The sequence below is a fragment of the Tenrec ecaudatus genome, chromosome 8 (genome assembly GCF_050624435.1).
Source record: "Tenrec ecaudatus isolate mTenEca1 chromosome 8, mTenEca1.hap1, whole genome shotgun sequence".
Lineage (NCBI taxonomy): Eukaryota > Metazoa > Chordata > Mammalia > Afrosoricida > Tenrecidae > Tenrec > Tenrec ecaudatus.
Genome location: NC_134537.1, coordinates 37,910,044 through 37,931,676, shown reverse-complemented (window position 1 = coordinate 37,931,676; position 21,633 = coordinate 37,910,044). Strand labels below are relative to the sequence as shown.

Here is a 21,633-nt window from a genome sequence, read left to right as displayed (position 1 = left end):
CCTGAGATTAAGCAGAGAGGAGGAAAGGAAGAGAATAAGTGTGCACTGACTCTTCTATCCGCAACGCACACACATGATACCCATGTGACACACGTTTTATAAACGACCAACCCCAAAAGCTTACTCTCAACAACCATCAGATCCAGTCTACAAACATCTGCCACTACAAATCTCTCATTCAAAACTTGCTTATGCCAACCAGAGCTTCATTTCAAAGCAATTGCCGCACTCCCCAGATGGCAGAGTCTCTATGAATTCTGAATTAAAACGTCAGCTGCTCTAGACCTGGTTCATTCAGCATTCCTCTGGCCAGCCCTTGACATTCCTCAGAAACCAAGTGACTGACACGTCCTCCCAGCCCCCTTTGAATCACTCCCTAGCCTGCTCAGTTCTACAACATGTGCTTCTGTTTCCATAAGCAGAGGGCAGATCGTCCTTGACTTACAAAGAGATTTGCTGTTACTTGATCTCATAATGCTTTGGTACCTTTAGACACCGTGGGTTGTGAGAATAAATTATATGATTTGGTTTATTCCTTGAGATATTGTTGTTTTTTATATAGCTTGTGTCAGTGGCCACTTGTCAGAAAGAATTAGATGCTGTCCATAAAGCCAGTGTGCCCATAGATAATCATGCTGGTTCTATTTTTACTCATGGTTCTTGCTGAGGGTATAAGTGAGAGATGAAAGCCAGCACAGGCTTTTCTCCCCAACCTGTGTTCCTTCTAGAAAAAGTGTCTTATTCAAATGGCCACAAAGATTGGGCTGGCGCTGGTGTGGCATCAAGCTTCTGGATGGGGAGACGGGACAGTACTGTCTTGAGCAGCTCTCTCAACCTGAGCATGACGCTTGGGTGTTAACAATTGTTTGGAAAAGTGCGGCCTCTTGCGCCATGTTCTAAATCCCTCAGAAACAGCCAAGTTCTTTATTCTGAAGGCTGTTTTATTATTATGAAACAGAATAAGGGGTCATAGGCAGCCATTATTCAGCCTTAGCTTGAGAGGATTGTTCAACCCATGGTTTATCTCAAACTAAATGCTTTACTCGATTAGGGAACCTCTCCTTTGGAGCTTTTAGCCAAGGGTTAACCACTTTGTGCAACACACTGAATTTCTACCCTGAGCACACGGTGGCGGGGAAAGAAGCAGCATTGCTGGTGGACTCGTACAAATCCTACTGGCTAAACAGGGTGTGTTAGTCTGGGTAGACTAGAGAAACAAATTCATACATGTATAAGAAAGAATTTTAGATACAAGAACAATTGAATATTGAAAAAAAAATTCTAGCCGAGACCAGATCAAATCCATAAGTCTGTTATGTAAGTCCCACACAAGGGCTCTTGTGATTCACAAAGAGGGCGGAAGAAGGTAATATCATATGCTGGGCACTGATGCTGTCATTCTCTCCTTTCAAAAACCTCTAAGACATTGCTAGTCCATCTTGTCCCCTTTTCCTCAGGGTATCAATTTGGCGTAGGAGCCATTTTCAATTCAGTAACCCAGCAATCGCTATAAATTGTTCTATCAGCTGTGGCAAGCAAGTTGAAACTTAAAATTGATCTCCTTTATCTGGTCCTTTCCAAGTATTTGTTTAGTCAAGCACATGCCTAAAACCAAAAAGAGCTATAACAGCAATGACCCATCATGAAAGTGGAGCTGAAAGCCTACCCATCTTCTTTGGGGCTTTGGGACCTCATCCCATCCCATTAAGCTCCCTCCCTTAAGCTCCACCCACAGGACACCTAATGAGAGCCACATCTATCTTTGACTAAAATGTGTCTGTCCTAAGTGGATTGCATTCCCCTGTAACATCAATAAGATAATTAGAGTTTGTGTTCTTGGTTAAGAACTGGGCAGCAAATAAATCACAAAAACAACCAACAATATGTCATACAAGCAAAGTGATCCAATAATAGTCTCCTATGATGAATTGAAGTGTAAAACTTTAAAGACCCATAAAACGGGCCTAAGTAGACTTACATGTGGATGAGTCAGTGTTTATGAAGTGTTCATATGACATGTAAGAGCATCCAGCTTCTCTGAATCACTACTTAACCCACCTAGCAAAAATGTCAGTAGATGGCTATTAAATATTTAATGTGAAAGAATTGGGTTTGAATTAAGACTGCTGTAGGGTAGAGGGGTGAGGATAATTTGATTATCTAGATTTTTGGTGAAGAAAAGCTGCCAAGGGAAATGGGAGACCCTGGTTTCTCTCCTTCAAAAGAGACAGCATTGACCAGTGTGCCTCAAAAGCTGTGCCGGGTGTCCATTGTGCTTAGAACACCAACAAGCAAACTCACACTCAGATCTTGACTTTAGATCTGTGCTTTTTGGGGTAACTCTTTTCAAGATTCCTGTTACATTCTTTCAATATTTAAAGACCTTTGATTACACTTTGGATCACATCCTGGATGTTAACTTTTTAAATTTTCTCTTCTCTCCCTTTAATATGCACGTAATTTTTTTTGTTTTCCATATTTTACTTTTTAAACATTTTTATTAATTGGAATTAATACATGCATCAAATCATTCCATGGTTCAATCACATGCAGCAGTTGTACACTTACTACCACCATTTCCAAACAGTCTTTTTCTATAAGGACTCCTTGATGTGATTGTGAATTGGGTGAAGGTTTATAGAAGAGATCATCAATTTTACATTAAATGATTCATCTACAGTCCGTTTTATCTTAGCCATTGCAATCCCCTGAGTGTAATATTACCCATCCCACCTCCTCCCTTTGTCCTTCTTCTTTAGTGCTCTTTCCTTCTTAATCCTTTTGAACTTTGACCTTTGGTAAATACTTCCCCTTGGATAACAAGTGATCAATTAGCTTAAGGTGTGAACACCTTACTAGTGTTGTAGACCTATCTATCATTTGGCTGAAAATTGAGCCAGAGTGTGAGTTCAGCCCAACCCAAAGGGTGAGCAAGAGACATTGTCTTGATGGTCCCACCGGTGTCTAACCAGCCAGGGAGTCTAGCTTCTTTCCTAGTTTTGAGTTCTGCTCTACATTTTCTTCCCACTGTATTCATTTATTGTGATCTCTTTCAGAGTGGTTCGTAGTGGTAACGGGGCACCATTTAACACTTGTCTCAGTCTTGTGTAGATTAATGTTCTTGTGGTCCGTTAGCCCATTGGACTAATTGTTTCTATGTGTTTCTTTGATTTCCATCATTCTTGTTACCTCCAGATGGGAAGAAACTAACAGCTGCATCTTAGATGGCCACTCACAAGTTTTTAAGACTCCAGGACCTAGTCACCAAAGTAGAGTGTAGCCCTTATGACCTACGTTACACCAATTGACCTTGTTGTGGCCAAGACTATAGTCCTGAAGCTCCAGGCCCAGTAACCCCATTCCCTCAGGTTACATTTAAGACGTTTTCAAAACTTTGCCCCCACATTCATGGATACAGCTGGAGCAAGGGTAAATATATATGTACAAATATCCTTCATCACAACCTATCTGTATCCATGAGTATACTCTACTCTCTCCCACACCCACCCATCCAGCCTGTGTGTCTATTCATGTATACATATAGATCACCATTATGACATGATTGTGTATATAATATCTACTTCTGTAGCCATTAACTCTTACACATCTATGAGTGTCTACCCCTGCCTCTATCACTTTTTATGCCAACCTCTCTCTTATTAGATATTGCTTTCCCTTTCGCCCAAGTTCTTGAACTATACTTGAATTCCTCCCCCATTTGGAAGTTCTGTAACTACACCATTCCCTCTTCCCACCTTGCAGTTGTCTTCATTACAAATACATATCACTGGTTCCCATTTCTAGCAATGTAGGTTTGTTTACTTTGGATACTTCTATAGCTGGGTTGACTGCTGTGTGGTGTTGTCATGTATGTTCATGTCAGATTTTTTGTCCACTGTTGCTGGCTCCCTACCCAAAGAACACCTCTTAGTATTTCTTCTACATTTGATCACTTTTAGAAATCCCTTTGATTTCTATTTATCTGAAAATGTCTTAATTTCCCTATAATATTTAAGGGACAATTGTGCGGGGTATATGATTCTTGGCTGGTAGTTTTTTCTTATCTATCGTCCAACTTGCACAGGCATATGAGATGATGGAAAATACCATGCGTCAGGCACACCTCAGTCCTCCATGTGACATCTTTGTTCTTGAACACTTTGAAGGGGGTTTGAAACAGCAAGGTTTTCCCAGTGCAATGCCTTGTTTCATTTCTTGACCATTGCTTGTATTGGTTATGTATTGATTGTGAATCCCTTTATCATAATGTTGTCTTTTGGTCCATTCGTGGGAGTTTTTGTTTTCCTTATGCTTCATTGTATGTGACCCTCAGGTCGCAGTCTTTGGTCCTCATCAATAAGTTCTTCAAGTCCTCCTTGCTTTTAGCAAGCAAGATTGGGTCATCTGCATATTGCAGTCTGCTAATGAGCCTCCCTCCAGTTCTGATCCTGTGGTCTTCTTCACAGAGTTCTTTACATAATGCTTCTTCATATAGTCCACCTTCTTGGGTCGTTTGCTCAGCCTACATATTGAATACGTATGGTGAAAGGACACAAAGTTGACATGTACCGTTCCTAGTTTTAATCCATGCATTATCCTTTTGTTGTGGTAAAATGATGACTTCTTTGTCTATATCGAGGTTCCACGTAAGCACATCAAAGGGTGGCCAGAGATGTAGCACTGGGTCTTCTGCTGCTCCAGTGGGGCAGTTTATTTACCTCCAGATGTGGGGACGGTGCCCCCAGTTCTTGATCCATGAAGCAGAAGGGGGCTGTGTGGGGCAAGGAGGAGGTGCCACTGACTACTGGGTGGATGAGGGTTGGGGCTGGCCATGCTCCTGGTCACCAGAGGGATCTGAAGAACAAGAAGCACTGCACCTTACTTGTCCCCAGTCACTGGTGTGCTGGGCCACTGTGTGAATCCACTGCTGCTTGCAAACGTTCACCATCACTCACCAGACCAACTGACAATTCATCCATCTATTTTCCCTCTTGCTTCTTTTGTTCAACTTATTCTCCCAGTTGGTATTCAATCCACTTCTCTGTCATTTCTTCAGAAGCCCAGAGTTTCAGGATTGTCATCTGTATCTGTTTCATTTGGTCTCTAGCATCTTTGTTATAGGGAATCTGTGTAGGTTATGCACCTAGTTCTCTATCTTACTGGTAGTCCCTAGTTTTCCATATTGTCCTTGAATTATTAGAAATTTTTGCCCCAGTGATGTGTCAACACCAAACACTATTGTTAGATGCTCTTTCCTAGATGGAAGCAGACAAGCATCCCTCCTTAGTGCTAAATAAATGCTTATCCATGTCTGAAGCAAGCACCTCGATGCTACTGGAGTTAGCTAGCTCAAGCCTCCAGGAAGAACTGTTGTTTTGCCAAAATGAAAGTGAATTCTGGTCTCCAGTTATTGGTTTAATTGGTAACCGGGTAACCAGAGAAAAACCTTTGTGGATGTTGCCTACTTTTAACTCACAGAGTCTGTCCCACTCTGTCTGAGTGCCTGCTGGCAGCAGTAGTCGAAACGTGAGATGGCCTGGAAGGCCCATATCACAATATCAATTCCTCACTCTAAGGATCCCTAGGAAAGAAAGCTTGAATTGAGTCCAAATTTCATTACTCACTTCTTGCGTCCTTGGTCTCTGTCCCTAGGGTGCAAACATTTATCGCCACCTGTAAATATTTGATAGTCACAATGGGTTCCAATGACTGTGAAGAAGGCACAGGACCAGGCAGTGTTTACTTCTGTTGTACATGAGGTAATTTTGGATTTTACTGGTCTCGACAGCACCTCACAACAACAACAAACTGGAAATATAAATGTGGGATGTACAAATTACTAAGTATGAATTGAGGAAAATTGGAAGTCTTCAAAAATGAAATGGAATGCATAAAGACCAACTTCCTAGGCATTGGGGAGCTAAAATACACTGGTATTTTGAGTCCAATAATCATATGGTTTACTATTCTAGGAATGGAAAATTCAAAAGGAATGGTGCCAAGTCAAAGAACATGTGATAGGATAATAACTATGTACCTACAAGAAAGTGCAGTTAATTGAATTATTATTGAAATTTACACACCAACTCTTAAGCCCAGTGATAAAAATTGATGAATTCTACCAACTTCTCCCATTTGAAATTGATCAAACAGGTAATCAGGATGCATTGATGATTATTGGCGATCAGAATGTGAAAGTAGGAAATAAAGAGCAAGGAAGTAGAGCCTTAGTGATAAAAATGAAGCTGGGGATTACAGGACTGAATTTTGTAAGACCAATGACTTCTTTGTTACAAAGACCATTTTCTGGGTTTTTTTAATAAATCTTTTTATTGGGGCTCATACAACTCTTATCACAATCCATACATACATCAATCAAGCAAAGCACCCTTATACATTCGTTGCACTTGTCATTCTCAAAATTCGCTCTCCACTTGGGTTCCTGGAATCAGCTCAGTTTCCCTTTTTTTCCCCTCCCCCTCCCTCCCACTTCCTCCTTCCCCCTGCTCCCTTAATAGTTTATAAATAGTTATTATATCTTATCTTACACTCCCCAGCATCTCCCCTCACCCACCACCCCATTGCCCATCTCCCAGAGAGGAGGTTACACATAGATCTCCAAGATCATTTCTCCCTTCCCTCCCAGTGTCGCCATTCCCACTGCTGGTCCTGAAGGGTTCATCCATCCTAGATTCCCTGTGTTTCCAGATCCCTACTGCACCGCTGTGCATCCTCTGGTATAACCAGGTCTGCAAGGTAGAATTGGGGTCATAATAATTGGGAGGGGAGGGAGCGTTCAAGAACTAGAGGAAGGTTTTGAATTTCATTGCTGCTACACTGAACCCTGAGTGACTCATCTCCTCCCCACTACCCCTCTGCAAGGGATGCAAAGACCATTTTCAATAACATGCATGATAACTACACATGGATATAGCCATATGGAACACACAGGAATAAAATTAGCTACATCTGTGGGAAGAGACTATGCGGAAGCTCAATACCATCAGCTATTTGGATTACAAGGACAGCGGCCAAAGGTGGAACATATCATCAATTGCTTACATGTAGCTTCATGTTAAAGAAAATAAACACAAGTCCACAATAGCTAAAATACAACATTGAGTCTATCTCACCTGAATGTGGAGACATCCCAAGAAGAGACTTGCTGCACTGCACATTAATAACAGAAGACCTGATGAGTTATGAGATATCAAGAAGGTCACAGATGAAGAAAGCAAAAGGCCACTTAAGGAAAGTAAAAGATCAAAATTGATGTCAGAGGAGACTTTGAAACTTGCTCTAGAATGTAGATTAGCTAAAACAAATGGAAGAAATGATGAAAAGAGCTAAACAGAAATTTCCAAAAGGAAACTCAAAAAGACAAAATTGAGTATTATAATTAAATGTGCAAGGACCTGAAAGCCAGAAAAGGTTAAACATGCTGAGGGTTTACCAAGTAGAAAGAACTGGGAAAAAATCAAGCCTTGAGTTATGATTTTAAAGGATTCTATGAACAAAACATTGAGTCATGTCAGAAGCATCAAAATATGGTGAAAGTAATGAATGCACAGATGGAAAAAATATTTTGTCAACATTCAACCATTTCAAAAAGTAGCACACGATCAAGAATGGATGGTTTTAAAAGGAGACAAGGCTTCACTGAGGCATTAGCAAAAAACTGAAGCTTCAAGAATTGACAAAATACCAATTGAGATTTTTCAGCAAAATAAGGTAGTACTGCAAGTACACATAAGCTATATGCCAAGAAAAATGGAAGATAACCACCTGGTCAACCAACAAAAAGAGATCTGTATTTGTGCCCAGGCCAAAGAAATAGTCCCGAACAGAATGGGGACGTTCTCAAACAATATTGTTAACATTACACACAAGTAAACTTTTGCTGAAGGAAACTCAAAACTGCTTTGCAACAGTACATTGACAGGGAGCTCCCAGAACGTCAAGAAGGATTCAGAAGAAGCCATAACATGATGGACATCACTGCTGTCAGCTCGTTCTTGGCTGCGGGTAAAGAATATCAGAAAGATGCTGCCTTGTGTTGTATTGGCTGTGCAAAGACGTCCACTGTGTGAATCACAAGAAATGGGAATAACATTAAAAAGAACCGGCGTTCCAGAATACTGAATTGTGCTCATGGAGAACCTGAACAGAGACAAAGAGGAAATCACTTGAGCAGAACAAGAGAATGCCGCACAGGTAAAAATCATACATGGTCTGTCTCCTTCACCACACTTATTCAGTGTGCACGCTGAGCAAATAATCCAGGAACGTGGATTGCAGGAAGAAGAAAGAGGCATAGGGATTGCTTTGTTAACCACCAGTAAAATGCAGACGACATAACCTTGCTGGCGGAAAGTGAGGAAGACTAGAAGTCCTTGCTGACAAAATTTGGATTACAACTTCATGTAAAACTCAAAACAAAACAAACAAAAAGCCCTCAATGCCCTTGAGTTCATTACAGCTCATAGTGACCTTGTAGGACAGGGTAGAACTGTTCCCAGTAAGTTTCCAAGACTGTAACTTTAGGGAACAGAAAATCTCATTTTTCTGTCAATGTAAAGAAACCAAATATCATCTCAACTGGACCAATGGGTAACATAATAATAAATAGATAAAAGATTGAAGTGGTCCAGGATTTCATTTTACTTGGGTTCAAAACAAATAGCCCTGATATTACAAATTTTGGGTGTACTTCTTACAAGACAGATGTGTTGGCCTTTTTAGCTGTCCATGGTATTTTCAATATCATTAACAGCATTCTTTTACAAAATCTGAGGAAGGCCTTAATGAAGTTTGTTTTTCATGGTCAGCCCCAGATCCACATCTATTTTCAAAATTAAACTAAGTTAGTCTTTAAGGAACGAGGAGAAGCATCTATCAAGTCCCCAGCATCCCCGGCTTGCAGGGTTGACCTAGAGATTGGGATTTAGGAATTGACTACCCCCAGTTCTATTTCTTCCTGTCATTTGAGCTGTCACCTTGGAGACGTCACACCCATATGAACTTCCTGTGTGAAACGAAGCCCATGATCACTGGCTGAAGGACACGAGGGAAGCTGGAGGTGCAGCAGCGTATCTTCAGATCCTCACCTTTGGAGGTTCATCGGCCCTGTGCTCAGAAAGGCAAAGGGGCAATCAGGGGTCAGGGATGGAAAACGTGTGTGTTAACTGTGGTGGAGCGGTGCTAACTCATGCCAACCTCATGTAGGACAGGACGGAACCTTGTCCAGTCCTGCATCACAGGAGTCTGCATGTTCAAGTCTATCCTCTCAGCTAATGTGCCAGTCCAGTCACCAATGTGCCCTCAACGACTTTACAAACCCCCCAAACATCAAGTCTTCCTCCAGCGACTGATCCCTCCTGATGCTGGGCACAAAAGAAGTCAGTGATCCACGAGGTTTTTGGGGTGTTTTTTTCTCTTTTTTTCAGGGGAGAGCGTGAGCGCAGTCCCCCATGACCACAGATTATGCAGTCGAGTTTTCCACATTTGGGGAAATCGCGGGGTCACCACATCCGGAGTGCAATGGATGAGCCTCGCCCTGGGAAAACCACCTTCGTGATCACGGTATCTCCCCTGCCAGGTAAGAATGATCCACAAGGTTTTAATTGTTAATTTTTGGAAATAGATCACCAGATCTACTTCTTGGTCTGAGTCAGAAAGCTCCACTAAAGTCTCTCCACCGGGGCTGGCCCTGCTGCAGTTCAAAATGCCAGCGGCATCGCTCTGAGTCACAGAAGTGCACCAGACACCGCAGTGGAACAAACTGAAGGAGGGATAGAAAATAGAAGACAGTGAAGAGCCAGGGCAAGAATTCAAGCTCTGGACTTTGGCTGTCTTGAGCAAGATACTTCAAGTGTCTGCAGCTGTTTGCTTCTCTGAGACATCAGGGCAAGGACAGCAGCTTCTTTATAGCGTTGTCACACAGGAAGTACTGTGACAGCAAAGTAGCATGGGACGGGGCACATAGTAAGCTCTCCGGAAATGCTAGCTCTTATTGACTTGGGTGCCAACTCCAGTAAATGTTAGTGGCTACCTGGATCACAGTTTAAAAGGTTGGACTCAGACTTAACAACCTGATAGATTAGTGATGTCTGACCTGGCGTGGAACAGGAGAATATTCCCACAGAAAATCGGTGGGCTTCATCTCATTTTTCCCAGGAAGCTCCACGTGGGAAGTACTCTTACATGTGTTTGTCCTTCTTACTAAGCAGTGGGAGGGGGTGGGGAATACAAGAAACCAAAACATGGTGTCAGAATCTCCCTTTTTGGGAGCTAGATGATGACTTGGGCTGCATAGAGTCTTGCCAATTGGTAAATTCTTTCTTTGAAACTGATCAGGCTGCTATTCAATGATGAAGCAAAACCCAGGAAGGGTGAGGGCTGAATGCCACAGCTGGCCCTAACTTCTGCAACAATCCATTCCATGAACCTGAACAGACCTCTCTCTCTCTCTGATCAGGAAAAAAAAATTGGGTGGTCTGATGTGGATCAGAGTAAAATTATGCTCTGTATCTTCAGGAGCCAATCGCCAGGCTTTTCTGCTGAGGCACTTCCGGGTAGCTGTGAACCTCCACATTTTCAATCAGCAGCTAAGCAAGCACACTAACCATTTGCCAACCCTAGGAGATTCTATGGTATTTCAAAGATTGAGGACCACTGCTCGAGACGTCCTACTCAGACTTCTTCATGGAAGGGAGTAACGTGATAGCAACTCTAGCACAGTGAGTACTCAGGAAATTCCAGCTCTTATCAACTTGGGGTGCCAACCCTAGAATGTGAATGGCTGCCTGGATCACCATTGAAGAGGTCACACTTGGCCTTAACGTCCTGAGAGATTGGTCATGTCTGACCTGGCTTGGAAGAGGAGAGTGCTTCTCCAGAAGGCACGTTGCCACAGAAGACAGGTTAGATTCATCTCTTTCTTGCAAGGCAGCCTCCTATGGGAAGTACTCAGAGAATGTGTAGCTGGAGGTGAAGACGTGGACCTAGGCTGTTCTGTAGTCATCTTAGAAGCCAGAGATTGCCTAGGGAAAGAAGGCTGAGAGAAAGAAGAGAGGGGGGTGGGCAAAAAGGGTGAGCAGCATAACACCAAGAAAGAAACTGTCAGAATCTGAAAGGCCTGCCAACATTCGTTGTGAAACTGGACTCTTGGAAAGTTCATGTGTTATGACTTGTACTAAGCAGACTGTGTTAGACAGGGTTCTCTAGAGAAACAAACCCAGAATGCTAACAATTTTATACATATTTATACAGATAGATAGATAGATGTATAACATAAGAAATAAACAGTTAATTAAATTAGAAAGCAGTACAAATGGCTCAGTGCAACTCACTCCCGTGAGACAGTTGCGAGACACTGGCAGTCCTTCAAGTCTTGAGGGCCACTGGGTAGTCCTCTGTAAAGCAATTCAGGCTATCCGGCCACAGGCAGCAAACAGCAAGGCAGGTCACCAACAGTCAGCCAGATGACAGGGTCCGACAGTCCCCAGCTCAAGAGATGTAAATTCCAATCATGTGGCGAAGCAGATCTTGAAGGAACCTCAAATTATAGCAACACAGTCCACGGGTTAGGTGTCCCACAGGTAGTGTAGCTTGAAAATTGGGGCAGAGAGCAAGCAAGGCAGCCACACACTGGTCTGATGATCAAAGAGCAAGAGACAAGAGGGGCGAAGCTCACTGAGCCATTTTACCTCTCTGCCCTTCAATTAATCCCACATGTGTTTATTGGCCAGGTTGGCACAATAAACTAACTACCTCACAGACCCAGTCAGCTACGTACCAGGCCATCACTGTCTTAGCCTGGAAGCTGTAACTGCAATCTATGGCCCACCTCTGTGGCAGGAATCCTGACAATTGATACAGTGTGCAACAGTGATGGCATATCAACTTGGCAAATACCTGCCAAGTATTTACAGTCTGTTTTTTCCATAGGGAGAAACAGGTTCAGAGAGGTGATGTGACTTGCCTAAAGTCATCTGGCTCCTTCCAGGCCGAGCGGGGATTCCTGACTCCAAAACCAGTTCCCTTACCAGAACATCAGACAGGAGTATGGTGAGGAGGCTCAGTCCTGTCTTGGAATTTAGATGATGACCTGGGCCGAGCACATTTTTATGAATAATAAGAAGCATAAGGCAGCCACATGAGTAAGTGCATAAAACAGGACATCAGAGGCAACCATGAAAGAACTGAGTCCCTGGGAAAGCTTGGGGTAGAAAAACAGAGGCTCCGGGTCTCCAGAGTCCTGTCACTTGGCGGTGGGGGGAGGGAGCGGGGCGGGCCGGGTATGAAGTTGAGTTGTTCTTACACAGGTCTCTGGAGTACCAGGCTACAGGCTCCTGTAGAAGACTCGCTGATGTAACATTCCGCTCCCAGGAGGGAACAGAAATGCAGAGGACAAGTTCCAGGGTCACAAGGCAAACCTCAGCTCCAAGAGGCGAGATGGTTCAGGGGAAGAATCCTCACCTTCCATTGAGCAGCCCTGAGTTGGAACCCAGGCAATGCCTTCAAGCACAACCGCTACCCATGTGATGGGAGAGGCTTGTGTGCTGCTATGATGTTAACTGGATTTCAGCTAGAGCGTCTAGACTAGGAAATAAGGCCTGGAAAATCAAGCCTCCTCCTGAGAAATCGGCCAATGGGACCTCTATGGAGCACGACCATCTGACATGCAACAACCAATCAGAGGGAGGGAACAAGTCCTGGTACATTTCATTCAGCTGTGCCCAGGGTCTCCAGAAGTCTAGGGGGGACTTGAGAGACCATCAAGAACAAGAAGAGCAGCCCAGACTTGCGTGACTCTGGACGTGAAAATGAGAGAGGGGAAATGAGCACCGCATCTCCTGGCTGGCAGGTGGGGCATGCTCACCGTGTTGGCCAGCTCCCCGTGGTCCAATCCCGCCCATCACACCCTGCATCCTCACAGAGCCTCCTGGGTCCCCACGTTCTATTTCTTGTACACTAAGAAACTTTTCCAAGAGCGTGAAAATATGAAACATAATTTAACACACAACCATTGACCCACTACCTGGCCTTGTCATCTAGGAACATGTTTTTTCATATTGGCTTCAATTTTTTTAAGGAATAACCAACAGAAGCCACATTGAATCATGCCTAGATTTTATTTTCCTTCCTCCAGCCCCAGAGGAAATGACAGGCATTGCTTTTACCAAGTAAGTGGACAACCACAATTAACCAACATATGTTTGCATATTTTGATGTAATCTTAATGAAATCACACTGCCAACAATATAAATGTGAGCGACCTGCTACTTGCCTTGTTTTAGTCTTTGCTATTGTTGTTGTTCAACCCTCTGGATTTGAGACTTTTCCCTCTTAATGCTAATCCGTTTATTTTTATGTAATACAGTAGTCCACTATATGAAAATGCTATGATTTATGGACCCACCCACCTTTGGGTGAGCAAGCCAACTGTCCCAGCTCCTCACCGTGTCTGTACCCAATTGTGAGTTTGTCCACATTATACCCCAAAACATGGACAAAGCACACCTTCAGCTATGTGCCCCATTCTCATTTCATTGTCTGGCCCAGTCCTTGCTGTCAGTGTCTTGGTCCATGTCCTCAGATCTGTGTATTCTTGAAACCTAAGTCACCATCAGAAAATGCTACAAGCTGAAATTGAAACAGAAACAGAAAGACACAATGCCTTCCATATAGATGTGAATGCCCACTCAGGGTTAGGCTGTGTTGGACTCAAAGAGGCACCAGAGAACCCACCAGGCTGTGAGGAGGACAGAAGCTGGCTCTGGACACCCGTGGCTTCCTCCTCAGGCCCAGACCTGACAGGAGGCAGGAACCATTTGAGTTTTCCCACAGCTGCAGTCCTTGGGTAATATAAATGGTTAATGTACTCGGCTGTTAACCAAAAGGTATGATGTTCAAATCCACCCAGAGGTGCCTGGGAAGAAAGGCCTGGTGATCCACTTTGGGAAAACCAACCACTGAAAACCCTATGGAGCAGAGTTCTACTCTAACACACGTAGGCGCTCCATGAGCTGAAGTTATCAGAGCAGATTTCCCTGACCACTGCTGGACTGCCTCCCTGGAGTCTGATGTCATGCCCTGGGACGCTCTGTTGAGTATTTATTTGGTTACCAGACACCCTGGGTAGTGAGTTAGATCTCCCCGCTCAACCAAGCCCATATTTGCACATCTGGTTCAGTTTGTGTTTTGTTAAGAAGCTTGTCCGTTAGTCTGGACCAGTGGCCCCATTCCCTCAGAGGACCTGTGGATATCAAACCATTCCATTGAGACTCCATCACTTGTCTGTCTTACTGTGGTGGCGTGTGTGTTGCTAGGATGCTGGAAGCTATGTCACCAGAATTTCAAATGCCAGCAGTGTCGCCCAAAATGCACAAGTTTCAGCAGAGCTTTCAGACTAAGAATAGACTACAACAAAGGAAGAGGCTGCCCACTTTGAAGGAAATAGCCACTGAGAACCTTCTGAATAGCAACAGAGCATCGTCAGATACTGAAAACTTCATGAGTAGAAACCAAACATTGTCAGAGTGTCATAGAAGATGAGCCCATTGGGTTGGAAGGCATTTCAAATACAACTGAGGAAGAGCTGCCTTCTCAAAGTAGAGTTGACCACAATGATGGGAATAGAGCAAAGCCTTCGGCGCCTTCATTTGCTGAGGACATGACTCAAAGTGAGAAAAAACTATTTCAAAGTCTATTAACAATCAGAATTTTAATGTATGAAATATGAATCTAGGAAAATTACAAGTCATCAAAATTAAATGGAATGGACTGGTATTGGCCATTTTGAATCAGACATCCATATGATTTTCTATGCCTCTGATGACAAAATCAAGAGGAACGGTATGGCATTCATCATCAAAAAGTGCATTTTAAGATATATCGTGAAGTATACAGCTATCTGTGATGGGATAATATCTGTCCGAATATAAGGAAATCCAGTCAGTACAGTTATTATTCAAATTGTTGCACCAACTACTAAAGCTAGTGACAAAGAAATTAAAGAATTCTATACCAGCATCTTCAGTATGAAATTGATCATACATGCAATCAAGTTACATTGATCATTTTTGGCACAATTTGGAAACAAGGACGAAATAACAGTAGTTGGAAAATTCAGCCTTGGTGATAGGAATGAAGCTGGAGATCCCACGACAGAATTCTGCAAGTCCAACGACTTCTTCTTGCAAATTTTTTTCAGCAACACTCACAACATCAATACAAGTGAATTTTTCCAGATAAAATATACAGTAATCAAATCGACTCCAGCTGTGTGAAAAGACGAAACTCAATATCAGCACCTAAAACCAGCCCAGAGGCTGAATGGGGAATAGACCATCAGTGGCTCATAGGTAAATTCAGATTGACACTGAAGAAAATTAAAACAAGTCCATGAGAGCCACAAACTATGATCTTGAAGATACCCCACCATAATTTCAAGAAGACCTTAGAAACGTGAGGCATTTGATTTGATGCATTGAGCACTAGTGACAGACGACCTGATGAGCCATGGGATGACATCAAGAAGTCATCTCACATAGTCAATGACATACAAGTAAACATTTTTTTTTTGCATTCTCTGCTTTGAGTCGAGGTGATATGAAGAAAGCAAAAGGCCATTAAAAATAAGAAAGAAAGAAAGAAAGAAAGAAAGAAAGAAAGAAAGAAAGAAAGAAAGAAAGAAAGAAAGAAAAGATCAAAGTGGATGTCAGAAGAGGCCCCTTTAGGTTACTTGATCATAGAGTAACTGAGGCACATGGAAGAAAGGATTTATAAAAGAATTGAATAGACAATTTCAAAGAGCAGCTCAAAAAGATGAAGTAAAATATTTTAATGAAATTTTCAAAGACTTAGATTAGAAACCCAAATAGGGAAAACACACTCAGCATATATTAAACTGAAAGAACACAAGAATAAAAAATTCAAGCCTAGAGTTGCAATATTGAAAAAATTCTATGGGCAAAATAGTGACTCACGTAGGAGGCACCAAAAGAAGATGTCCCTGTGTCAAAATGAAGGAGTAGACATTCAACCACTTCAGGAAGTAGAATGTGATCAATAACCAATTGTGCTGAAGAATAAGTCCGAGCTGCACTGAAGATATTAGCCAAAAAGTTCAGGAATTGTTGGAATTCAGGAATTGTTGCACTACCAATTGAATGTTTCAATTAACTGATAAAGCACTTGTATGGCAAAAAAAATTGGAAGAGAGTTACTTGGCCAACTGATTTGAAGAGTTGTCAATTTTACCCGTTCCGAAGAAAGGTGGGCCAACTGCATGTGCAAATTATATAGCAATATGATTGATAAGACATGAAAGGAAAATATTGCTGAAGATCCTTTACCAAAGGTTGCAGCAGTACATTAACAGGGAGCTGCCAGAATTGAAGTTGAAATAAGAAGTGGAGGTGGACAAAGGGTTATCATTGCTCTGGACTCAAAGCAGAAAATGCCAAAGAAAATGTTCACTTGTGTTTTGTTGACTATGCAAAGGTATTGGACTGTACAGTGTATAACAAAATATGGATACCCTTGAGAAGAATGGGAATTCCAGAACACTTCATCATGCTCATGTAGAACCTATACAAAGATCAAGAGGCAATTGTATACCCCCTAAAGGCCAACAAACAGTCATTGAACTAACTACAAGCTTTTCTTTCTTGTTGTGTTTTGTTTTGGATTTGGGTCATTGGTTTGTTGTTGTTTTGTTGTATATTGTTGCTTGGTTTTGCTCTGTCTTGTTTTTGTGTGTGTTATTATCTCCGTGGGTCTGTCTAAATAAGATAGGCTAGATGAACAATCTAGAGGAGAAAACAACTGGACTTACAGTTCCAGGGGAACATGGGAGAGGGGGAGGAGTGGAGAAAGGTAGTGGTGTTAACAAACCCAGGGACAAGAGAACAACAACTGATCCTAATCGGTGGTGAGGAGGGTGTAGGAGGCCCGGTAGGGCGTGATCAAGGGTAATGTAACCAAGAGGAATTTCTGAAACCCAAATGAAGACTGAACATGATAGGGGGACAAGAGGAAAGTCGAAGGAAGTAGAGGTAAGAGCTAGGAGGCAAAGGGCACTTATAGAGGTCTAAATAAAGGCATGTACATAATGTAAATCCATATGAGGATGGGGAAATCGATTTATGTGCATATATTTACAGGTTTAGTATGAAGGTAGCAGATGGACATTGGGCCTCCACTCAACTATTCCCTCGATGCAAGAATACTTGTTCTTTTAAATTTGCATTCTATGATGCTCACCTTCCTGACACAATCGCTGAAGACAAAGCGGGTGAATAAGCAAAAGTGATGAAGAAAGCTGATGGTGCCCGGCTACCAAAAGATATAGCCTCTAGGGTCTTAAGGGCTTGAAGGTAAACAAGCAGCCATCTAGCTCAGAAGCAACAAAGCCCAAATAGAAGAAGCACACCAGCCTGTGTGATCACGAGGTGCCGAAGGGATCAGTTACCAGGCATCAAAGAACAAAAAATCATATAATTGTGTGCTCACCTCCCCTATACGATCGCTGAAGACAAGTAGGTGCACAAGCAAATGTGGTGAAGAAAGCTGATGGTTCCTGGCTATTAAAAGATACAGCATCTGGGGTCTTAAAGGCTTGAAGGTAAACAAGCAGTCATCTAGCTCTGAAACAACAAAGTCCACATGGAAGAAGCACACCAGCCTGTGTGATCACGAGGTGTCGAAGGGATCAGGTATCAGGTATCATCAGAACAAAAACTCTTATCATAGTGAATGAGAGGGGAAGGGGGTGTAGAGTGGAGACCCAAAGCCATTTGTAGGCCACTGGACATCCCCTTACAGAAGGGTCTCAGGGAGGAGATGTAAGAGGACATCCCCTTACATTCAGGGTTTGATATAGCAACGATGAAACATAAAACTTTCCTCTAGTTCCTAAATGCATCCTCCCCCCGACCCCGCCACCCATCATGATCCCAATCGTACCTTTCAAATCTGGTTAGACCAAAGGATGTACACTGGTACAGATAGGAACTGGAAACACGGGGAATCCAGGGAGGATGATCCCTTTAGGACCAGTGGTGCGATACTGGGAGGATAGAGGGAGGGTGGGTTCAAAAGAGGGAACCGATCACAAGGTTCTACATGTGACCTCCTCCCTGGGGGACGGACAACAGAAAAGTGGGTTGAAGGGAGACGTCAGATAGTGCAAGATATGACAAAATAATAATTTATAAATTATCAAGGGTTCATGAGGGAGGGGAAGTGGGGAGGGAGGGGAAAAATGAGGAGCTGATGCCAGGGGCTTGGGTGGAGAGTGGATGTTTTGAGAATGATGAGGGCAATGAATGTACAAGTGTGCTCTACACAGTTGATGTATGTAAGGATTGTTATAAGAGTTGTATGAGTCACTAATAAAACAATTTTTTAAAAAGAAAAAAATAAATGTCAAAAAAAGAGGCAATTGTTCTAACAGAGCACAGGAACTCTGAATACTTTAAAATCAGGAAGTGTGTGTGTCAGGGCTGTATCCTCTCACCATACTTGTTCAATCTGTTTGCGGAGCAAAACATAGGAGAAGCTGGATTGCATGAAGAAGAATGTAGCATAAGGCCTGAAGGAAGGCTTATTAACAATCTGCAGATTAACAATGAACAATATGCAAATGACACAACCTTGCTTGCTGAAAGTGAGAAGGTGAAGCACTTGCTAATGCAGATCAAGGACTGTAACCTTCAGTATGGATTATAACTCAAAGCACAGAAACTCAAGATCCTCATATGTAGACCAATAGGTGGCATCATGAGAAATGGAGAGAGACTGAAATTGTCTAGGATTTCATCTCTTGGATCCAAAATCAATGCTCATGGGAACGTCCATCAAGACATCAAATGACACATTGCACTGGGTAAATCTGCTGCACAAGACCTCTTTCAAATGCTGAAGAGAAAGGACGTTACTTTGAAGACTAAGGTATGCCTGACCCAAGCATGTGAAAGTTGTACATTGAATATAGAAGACTGGAAAAGATACATATGAATTCTTGACTATTGAAAGGACCATGACTACAAAAAGAACAAACAAAACTGTCTTGGAAGAAGTACAGCCAGAATCTTCCTTAGAGGCAAGGATGGAGAGACGCCATCTCCTGTCCTTTGGACCCGTTGTCAGGAGAGACCAGGCCCTGAAGAAGGACATCCTGCTTTGCAAAGTAGAGGGGCTGTGAAGAGGAAGACCCTCACAGGGTGGATTAACACAGTGACAACAGCAATGAATTCAAACAGAGCAACAGTGTGGGGATGGCACGAAACCTCGTGGTGCTTGGGTCTGTCGTGGACAGGGTCACTGTGAGTTGGAACTGACTGGACAGCACCTAGAACAACAAATGAACCGAAGTCGAGATCGAAGCCTGAATGGCCCCACCAGCTGCATCTTAGGACCCATCATAAGGCAGCCAGTCTGCCTACCTCCCCTTTTCTTTCAAATATGGAGCTTGATTCCCCTGTGATTACCAGAGTAACAAATGTTCCTACTTCCAGATATAAACTATTAACATTATAGGTTTGGGAGGTACCCCCTTGTTTACTCGCATAAACTCAGATAACATCATAAATTATTGATGTTATCAATGCAATCACCTTCCAGGGGGATGACTGACAATGTCTTACCTTTTTGTTTCTTTGAAGATTTGGGGATTTTTTTCCCCTGCCTTTTGTTTATTTTTGTTCTTTTTGTTGCCATTATTCTGGTTGGTTTTGGTTTTGGTTTTTGGCTTTGTCACCGCCAAAATAAGCTAGTCACTCATAACCAAAGACAAGCTGATGGATTCTGGGTTCCCACATAATTCTAGCCCCAATCCAAGAACAGTTCATTCTTATAGCATGGCCCTGCTTGATACCCGCCTGCATGAAGAGATCACTGAAGATAAGGGTACTACAGCAAGTGTGAAGACAGCAGATGGTGCCTGGCTATCAGTCGGAATACTGTCTGGGGTCTTACAGCTTTGTATTCAGACAAGAAGCCGTCTAAGTGAGGCATCAACTAAGTCCACACTAAAGAGCACCCCAGCCTGTGTGATCCAAAGATGGTGATAACAAAATCCAAATATGATGAAGGAAAAAATATCGGAGCTTAAATTGTGAACATCCAATTTATGGAAAGCTATGGAGGACAGTGGGAGCCCAAAATCCATCTTAATCTTAAGGTTCTGGCAGAAGGACTCAAGCAGCTTTACTATCAGACAGAGAATATTGGAAACTTGATTATGGTGGCTAGAACCATGGTATAATACAATACCTGGTCAGTTGACCTCCCTCTTAACCCACCCTGAGTTTGCTCTAGGCGCAAATATTTCTCGCTTGTTCCATTACGGAAATTTCTTCTCTGGCTTTTAAAGTATTAATGGTTGTATTTTATTTCTTACTCTTTATTTTTATCTTCATATTATTATTATTATCTTCTTGGTGTTTTCGTTTGATTTTGTTTTTTATTGTTTCTGTTGGGTTTCCCAGTTGGTGAAGCACAAGCGTAGATGTATAGAGGAATGACTGATGCAATGATTTATCAAGATGGGGGTGTGGGGGGGGTGCAGTGGGGAGGGGGCGGGAAAGGGATTTGGGGAGCAAACAATAAATGATTGCGATGATGTATACACAGCTCTTCTTAAAAGCAATTTAACTATGGAAGTGTATACTCTGTGAATAGTATATCAAGAAAACTAGTAACAAAAAAGAAACCAAACTTGATTAATGGTTACCATGGGTGAAGGAGGAAGAGTTTTTGTTTAGTAAGGCATTGAGTTTATGTTAATGGTGGAATGGTTACGAAACATGAAAAATGTAATCAATGGCATTGGCATACATGTAGAAATTGTTGAATTGGAAAAGAAATTAATATTTTAAATCATTTTATTGGGGGCTCATACAACTCTTATAATGTATACATACATCCATTGTGTCAAGCACATTTGCACATTTGTTGCCCTCATCATTCTCAAAATATTTGCTTTCTACTTGAGCCCATAGTATCATTTTTTACCCACCCTCCCCACTCCCTGCTCCTGAAATGAATTTTTTTTAAGTTAAAAAAAAAGTGACAATCTTGGAAATTCACAGGGGCAGTTCTACCCTGTCCTATGTGATCACCATGAGTTGACATTGACTCTAAGGCAGCGAGATACAGATCTTGTTCTACCCAATATGTATCAATTTTCCAAATTATTAAAAACTGTTCATAAACACCATTTAATGACTTCAGATTATTCTACCTTTACTTAGATTTATATTATCTACTTAATTATTCTTTTATACTGGCCAGTCAAGTCATTTTATGTGTGAACTTCATGCCCACAGTGGGGATTCTTCTCCCCCCCACACACACACCAGTGGGCATTATTGAGTGCAAATCTTTGTTGACTTTTTACATCCTTAAGAAAAACTCTAAGACACATACTTTTCAGAAAGTCAAAGGATGTTTTTTAAGCGATTTGATGTGTATTACAACCAACAGTGAAAAAACTGTGCCCAGCCAGCTAATTGGGCATTCGTGCCTGACATATTCTTTCGGCTGGGGTTCAGATGTGGAAAGGGAACCTTTATGCTGTCACGCCCAGCCACCGACTGCCAGTGGGGGTGCAGAGGAATGCTT

At 42.4% G+C, this 21,633-nt stretch overlaps 1 non-coding gene across 1 annotated transcript; it reads right to left on the bottom strand.

Annotated features, from left to right (window-relative positions):
• Positions 1–9,443: 9,443 nt before the first annotated feature.
• On the bottom strand, positions 9,444–9,606 carry LOC142455940 (U1 spliceosomal RNA). The gene has a single exon (XR_012786044.1). It is a non-coding gene; the product is annotated as a U1 spliceosomal RNA (small nuclear RNA).
• Between the last annotated feature and the right edge of the window lie 12,027 nt (positions 9,607–21,633).